This window comes from Penaeus vannamei, chromosome 1, assembly GCF_042767895.1.
Source record: "Penaeus vannamei isolate JL-2024 chromosome 1, ASM4276789v1, whole genome shotgun sequence".
Classification (NCBI taxonomy): Eukaryota; Metazoa; Arthropoda; class Malacostraca; order Decapoda; family Penaeidae; genus Penaeus; species Penaeus vannamei.
The window spans coordinates 43379866-43387365 of NC_091549.1; the positions used below are offsets into that span (position 1 = coordinate 43379866).

The window sequence follows — 7500 nt, forward strand, 5'->3', positions numbered from 1 at the left end:
ACGGGAAACCAGACGCCAGACCTCAAACACTGGCGCTGGTGCCAAATGTTTACAGGGGAGGTCGTTTCGAGGTTCGTTTTCCTTCATCTTTATATTTTGTTGTCTTGGTTGTGTGTCTTGAGTTGTGATTCGACTCGTCCTTCGCGTAATGGTAAGCAGAAGGTAGTTGTGAATTGGGACGTATGTTGAGACAGTTGATGAGAATTTGTGTAGTTTTGGTCACAGGTAGAGAAGTAGAGAGAGAGAGAGAGAGAGAGAGGCAGGTGGGAGGAAAGAAATTAAGTCTTGGTCAAGAGCCAAATCAATAAAATCACGACATACCCACAAATCCAAATCGATAAATATAATTCTCGTGTGGTATCATATCATACAATATAAACTATACAGCCCATTACGTTGGAAGAGCGAATACGTACCACATATCAGTCACTGCAAAATCTTGGTTTCCTCTGCCTGTGTATATTTACTTTCCTGGGGCTCTATCGTCTCTCGAAATATACTCTTTATCTAGAAGTTCTTCGTAAATGTCTGTGGATATTTTTTTCCTATTCACGTTGCTTAATTTGTTTTCGCAAGTTTTGTCTTAAAGATTTTTTTCCTGTCATGAACTCGGTTGGTTAAAAAAGTGCTTCTATATCTTAGAAGTCTTGCAAACTTTCGCCATCTCGAGGAACTGTGTCACAATGTCCGCCTTCCATCCGACACGAAAATAGATAACTAAATATAAAAGATTTAAAAAAAAATAGTAAAAAAAAAAAAAAAAAAAAAAAACAGCCGTCCTCGATTCGACAAGAAAAAAGAGAAAAGGAAAAAAACGCTTTGACACGTAAGATAAAGAAAAAAGAGTTGGCTGGAATAATTCTTGTTCTCGGTTATTTTATGGGATTTTGCGATGACTACTAATGAGAATGTTCGTTTCTAATAATGAAATGCAAATGAGGGAAATGAGCTACTGTCCGCTTGAACTGTGAACGTAACGAGATAATAATGAGATTATTAAGACATACGCGTTAAAACTTTTTTCAGTGGGACATTTTATTCCATTCTCTTGCGCTTGCTAGAATAATAGTCAAATAGTACCAGTAATGATTATAATGTATGTAGTCATTGATATTATTATCTTCATTATCTGCGGATGCTTATAAATCGAATCCTGATATATACTGAAAGTTTTCTAGAGAGGGAAATAATCCATTAAACTGTTTTTATCTTTATTTACTAGCCTCTAAGGTGTCTTAAAAGGAAATAGCACATTAAACTGTTTCTATCTTTATTTACTAGCATCTAAGGTTTCTTAAAGGGAAATAATACATTAAATTATCTTTATCTGGCTGGCGTCTGGGGTTTATTCTTAAGTGAGAAAGCAGAGGTAAGCGAATATTGAATATCAATACATTTAACCAACAAATAAATAAGCGCCCGAACAGACCATCGCTGCGGCATCATATCATCATTCAGGCAAAAGCTTCGTGGCGGATACGAATTTGCAGAACGTCCCAAAGCAAAAGTCGTAGTCATGTGGCGAGTAGATAATTGAGTTGTCACTGACTTCAAATTAATTGTTAATGTTTCTGTAAATTCAGTGGTCCATCGGAGAGCCAAATAGAAAACGTAATTGGGATTTTAGGGGAGACGGAAGAAAACATGAGATACCTTGGTAATTGGTCTGTCAAGTTTTAATGATTGGCTTTTCTTCAGGTACGGTTTTGGGTCCGGAGATTTATCCCAAAAGACGAAAAGAATGCACGGGACAATAGATTAGCAAAACGGAACTTGGAGGAGGAAATCCTCTCTCTCTCTCTCTCTCTCTCTCTCTCTCTCTCTCTCTCTCTCTCTCTCTCTCTATATATATATATATATATATATATATATATATATATATATATATATATATATATATATATATACCTATATATATACCTATATATATACCTATATATATACATATATATACATATATATATATTATATATATATATATTATATATATATATATATATATATATATATATATATATATATATATATATATATATGCATGTGTGTGTGTGTGTATGTATGTATGTATGTATATATATATATATATATATATATATATATATATATATATATATATATTATATATATATATATATATATATATATATATATGGGTGGATTCTTCACGCACAGGGTGATATGAAGCATTGGTGTGGTAGTCTTAAGAAGTGTTAAGTGCTTGAATGCCTTCTCGCTTACAGCTGCCACCGCTGGCTCGCCTAGTGCGAAAAAGGGAACAGCTCTGCATAAGAAACTCCTGCCAGTTCATAGCCACATCTTCATCAGGACTTCTGCAGTGCCTCCTCGTGGCCACCTATGGGAAACTGGGCATCTTGCAGTCCCAGGCTAAACTCTGGGGGATCTCGGAGCTGCAGGAGGCCCCAGAGGTAGTTAGTCATGGCTCACCAGCGTGTGGACACGCCTTGACTCTGTACCAACTGCTCCTTAGTCCCCTGGGTAAAATGAAAGGCTCAGGGCAAGTGGACCTTGCCAGTCCTCCTCCCCTCAGACAAACCCTTTGGTAACGCAAAATATATATGGAAATGCTGGGGAGAGGGAACTGTCTTTCCCACCCAGTAAGTGAAGCGGGCTGTGGGTCCCACAGGGAGGGTGACTGCTGAGGCTCAAGTTGGAAGTTGAGTTACTCGTCCCGCCTGCACTCTGGCAAACGCCACCCCATTGTGAGGTCCCACAGCCTGCTGCCCACTCTTATATGGGGCAACGTCTGCGGGGGAGGCGGAGGTGGTGTCTGCCCGGAGGAACTGCCCAAGGTTTAACCTCAGGAGGGTTGTTCGAGTGGGAGCTCGGAACATCCAGTCTTTATGGCAGGATGAGAGATTACCCCTATCGAAGGAAATGAAGTGGCTGGAAGTTGAGGTAGCTCTCCTCTCAGAGGTGAGGAGACCTGGCATCAGCACAATCATTATGTATGGGTACACCTACTAGTCGGGCCGGGGCGATGGTAATTTCCAGGGAGTAGCCATAGCCATCTCAAGCCAACTTCAACTCTCGGTAGTATAGGTGTCTCTGGTTGAGCGTATTATGGCATTGAGACTGCAGCATGTTTTGTCTTAGAGTCTTATTGCTCTGTACGCTCCTACCATTTTATGTAAACTTGATGTGAAAGAGGCGTTCTATGCCAAACTCACATCTGTGGTAGATAAATGTCCCCGGCGAGACATTCGTGTTGTGCTGTTGACTTCAATGCAGTATCCGGCTGTAATCAAGTTGGCTACGATATGGCTGTCGGTCTCCATGGCTCGGTAGCTGATCTCAGTAGCGAAACGGCCTCCTTCTCCAGGACTTTGTTAGGTCCCAGAGAATAAGGATTTCTGGCTCCTGGTATCAGCACTCCAATCTGCATCAAAACTTGGTACAGCAATATGGGTATTGTGGCCAAGGAGATTGACCACATCCTTGTTAGCACTTGGTTGAGGATCCTTCAGAACTGCAGGGTTTACAGGAGTGCCTAGTTCTGTCCATAGATTGGTTGTGGCGACACTGCGGGTCTACTTCAAGTCCCCTGTCTTTCCAGTGGTTACTCTGGGGTGTTTCACAAGTACAGATTGGGGGAAGAGGAGCATGTACTTTACGTTTGCCACAGCAATCTCTGATTGGTTAACAGTGCTTGAAAACCAGACAGACCCTGTAGTCCTGTGGGCTTCATTTAAGTGAGAAACACTCAATGCAGCCCAGGAGTCCATTGGTGAATGTCATATGGCTTGTCTGAACAGCAAGCGGGATTTGCGCTGTTCCTTGGTGCATAGGGATAGGGTAAAGAACAGTTCATCAGGAATCTTTCCGAGGAAGTAGAAGGTCATTTCATAGTAAATGACCTTTGTCCTGCATACCAAGTCCTGAGAGAACTGAACTCCAATCCCTCCTCACAGATGTCTGCGGTATGCTCAGTGGATGGATGGATCATATCAGATTTTGAGTAATTGCATCAGGTAGACCCCCCAACAGTTAGTTTAGATGCAAGGGATGTCGCAATCCCTGTGCCTGACCCACCCATCAGTGAAGATTCTCCTACTGACTAAGGTTAGGGAGGCAGTCTCTAAGTTGAAGGGTGGGAAAGCTGCAGGCATTAGCAATATCCCTGTTGAACTGCTAAAGGCTGAGCCTATAGCATGGGGTTTGCATGCTGTCCTGACTCGCAGTCTTGTTCCATTCCCCCTAACCTGTTGAGGGGTATGGTCATTCCTCTCTGGAAGGGGAAAGGAGATTGTTGGGACTGGAGCAACTACCGTCACATTGCTCAGTATACATTTTCTCCCACATTCTTCTGAAACGGATCCACAACCATCTGCTAAGGCACCAAAGACCGGGGCACTCTGGATTCACTCCTGGCAAGTCAAAAATAGACGGTATCGTAGCGCTTCGAGTCATTGTAGAACATCGTCTTGAGTTCAGCCTCTAGAAGGCGTTTGATTTAGTGTATTGTGAATCGTTACGGGAGATCCCGAGACAGGAATTCCGACACAGATTATTGGATTAATAGCAAGCCTGGTACTGAAAGTGCTGTAAAGTGTGGGGGGGCCACACTTTACAGCTCCTGTTAACCCTTGAGTGAGGCAAGGCTGTGTCCTTGCACCAATACTTTTCAACATTTGCATGGACTGGATAATGGGCAGAGCTACTTTCCAAAGTCAGTGTGGAGCAACACTGGGCAATATCAAGGTCACAGACCTTGACTTTCTAGACGATGTTGCAATTCTATCTGAGTCTCTGGAACCTCTTGATGTATTTAGCAATGAGGCGAAGCCCTTGGGATTGCAGGTCTCTGGGACTAAGAGCAAGATCCAGGATTTTGGGGGCCTGCTAAAAGAAACTTCAATCGATACGTGCTTGCAGCGAGCTTTACATACCTTGGTAGTGCAGTTAATGTTTCTGGGCTGTCAGACCAGGAAGTCAGTAGATGGGTTGGTCTGGCAGCAGGAGCCATGAACTCTGTCAGCAAGATTATTTGAAGGTGCCGGTACCTATGCAGAAGAACTGTTATGTCTTTAAGGCCTTGATACTGCCAGTTTTGCTCTATAGAAGCAAAAACTGGTTGCTATCTAGTGCCTTGGCGTAACATTTCAATACCTTTTGTAACAGGTCCCTACACCGGATCATGGGGCATAGTTGGCAGAACCATGTGTCCAACCAACGTCTGGCATGAAATTTGTTACTTGCATAATCCTTGACTGCCAACTCGGACTATACGGGCACCTAGCTCGTTTCCCTGTGGATGACCCTGCCCATCAGGTTGTCTTCTTACGAGACCACCTCGAATGAAGGAGACCTATGGGAAGATATATGAAGTCATGGCTTGGGCAGCTCAACCAGACCAGTCGTGAAGAACTAGATATGGGCCGAGATCCTGCCTGGCGACTCGCCGTGAGGGACCCTTGTCGCTGGAAACGAAGGGTGAATGCACCCCCGTTGGCGTCAGCCCCTTCGATGATGATGATATATATATATATATATATGTGTGTGTGTGTACATATATCTACACATGTATATTACATAAATAGAAACTCAGTAACCTGTACACACGATTATAATAATAACTGCTACAACAGAATCGAAATAAAACATGATGTTTTAAACGTCAAGAATTCCTTATTAGATGTTGATTGAGCAAGTTGCTACAGAGTGATTTATTTGATTATCTGTGCTCATAAATAAGATGATGAAAGAGCCGTAGTAACGCTTGCAGGCGAGATTTCTTAAAATTGAGAACAAACAGTTGATCAAGAAGTAGAGAAAACTGGGCAGAACTCATATCCAACAGTACTGACACGGACGGTGCTGCAGTGAACATCATCAGGTGTATAACAGGACAGCCATAGGAAATAAGGAGTACAACAGAATATCACCGAGGATGTATCGGACATCGACAGTGACTGGACATCAGTAGGCAGGAAGAGGACAGATAATACGGTTATTAATATATAATACATTTAACGACATCTCGTAGCATAAACAACTAAACATAATAACAAAATAGTCAAAATCAAATGAATATTAAAAAACAAATTGCAAAGATTAGCAAAACCGTAACAATGGATAATGTAAATATCAATAAAATCAGTGACTAAATCAATAACGTATGCAGTATATAAGATCAATGTGAAAAATAAGACAGACTCCGAATGAAGTATACTACATTTTTCGACTTCGCCTAAAACTTTATACAGAATTATCATGTGATTATATCATTTGTCACATAGTATTTTATCTCTGAACCCTCAAGCAAAAGTATTCTGTTATTGTCACTAAATTGCCATGCAATATATATAGTCATGACACCACTGAGGCTTTTGAAAAGAGAGGCATGGCAGGCACTCAAGATCAAAAGAGCAGGGCTAAACTTGTCACTTACATGTCAGTCAATAACAACTTCTAACATACTACCTTAACTCTTGCAATGCAGGGAGATGGCTAAAGTGAACTAGTGATCAATTTCTCTGTTAATATTCTTTAGCTTAGATGTAAAAGGATTTCATTACACTGTTAGATGAACTGTCCATTTCACATACCTGGTCAAAATATCAGACAGAAAAAAAACAGAAACAATGCTAACATGGATAGCGGTCAGACAAATAATACAAAGTGTACTTTTGTTGATGTCTAAACACCGGTAATGAGACAAGAAAAGAAATGGCATGGTTGAATCACTTTTGAGCTTGATTGCAATTATATGGGATGCATTATAAGCTGTATGTTACTATCACCTCAGAGCAAAGTATCAAATCTCCGTAGGGTATTTGATCCCACCGCGTCCACCAGATATAATATGGCTGGCTTGAGACGAACACAGATGTTGTTTTAGTTTTTATTGGTAAATGAACAGTATGAAGAGTTGAGTAGCTTATTATCGAATAGAACCTGATGGTGTGAAACCACCGAAGATCTATTGATTTTTCCTTAGGTTCAAAGTTTCATCAAAATCAGCAAGAAAAATCGAAAATTCAAAAAAAATAATGGACTCAGGTGCCGTTCTCTCAACTTTTACTCTGTTATTTTTTTTTCTTTCTTGCTTGCTTTTCTTTTCTTTTTTTCTACCTGTCCATTTCTAACCTCGCATCTTTTTCTGTTGTTGTTTTTCTCTCTCTGTCTCTCTCTATTTTTCCCTTTCCCTCAATTTATGTTTTGTATTCACATATATGTACATATATAAATATATATATATGCTGGTCTCCATGTGTATGTAAGTGTGTACATGTGCGCGCTTATGTTTTTCTTCTTTTTCTTCATCTTTAGTCTGACCTCAACAGATGAAATATTTCGTAGAAAAAAAACGAGTCCATCATAACAGAAGCCAGTCATCCTCGAGGAGTTCCGTTGAAATCGTTGTGATGACGACGACCACTAAATTGTTCATGTGAATCGCCCCAGCCAGAAGGTCACCTAAATGTCACCAGCTGGGCAGGGCGAGCTGGGCCCCCAAGATCGGTTTCTGCGTCTGTGCTA

The 7500-nt window shown here is 41.0% G+C and overlaps 1 protein-coding gene across 2 annotated transcripts in view; it reads left to right on the forward strand.

Annotated features, from left to right (window-relative positions):
* LOC113810545 (beta-1,4-mannosyl-glycoprotein 4-beta-N-acetylglucosaminyltransferase) overlaps window positions 1-7500 on the forward strand; it is a 39904-nt gene that overhangs the window by 3330 nt on the left and 29074 nt on the right. For both annotated transcript variants that reach the window (XM_027362176.2, XM_027362180.2), the window contains exon 2: window positions 1-71. This exon is cut by the window's left edge and continues 75 nt beyond it. The gene's annotated coding sequence lies outside the window, so the exon portion shown is untranslated. The remainder of the gene's footprint in view (window positions 72-7500) is intronic.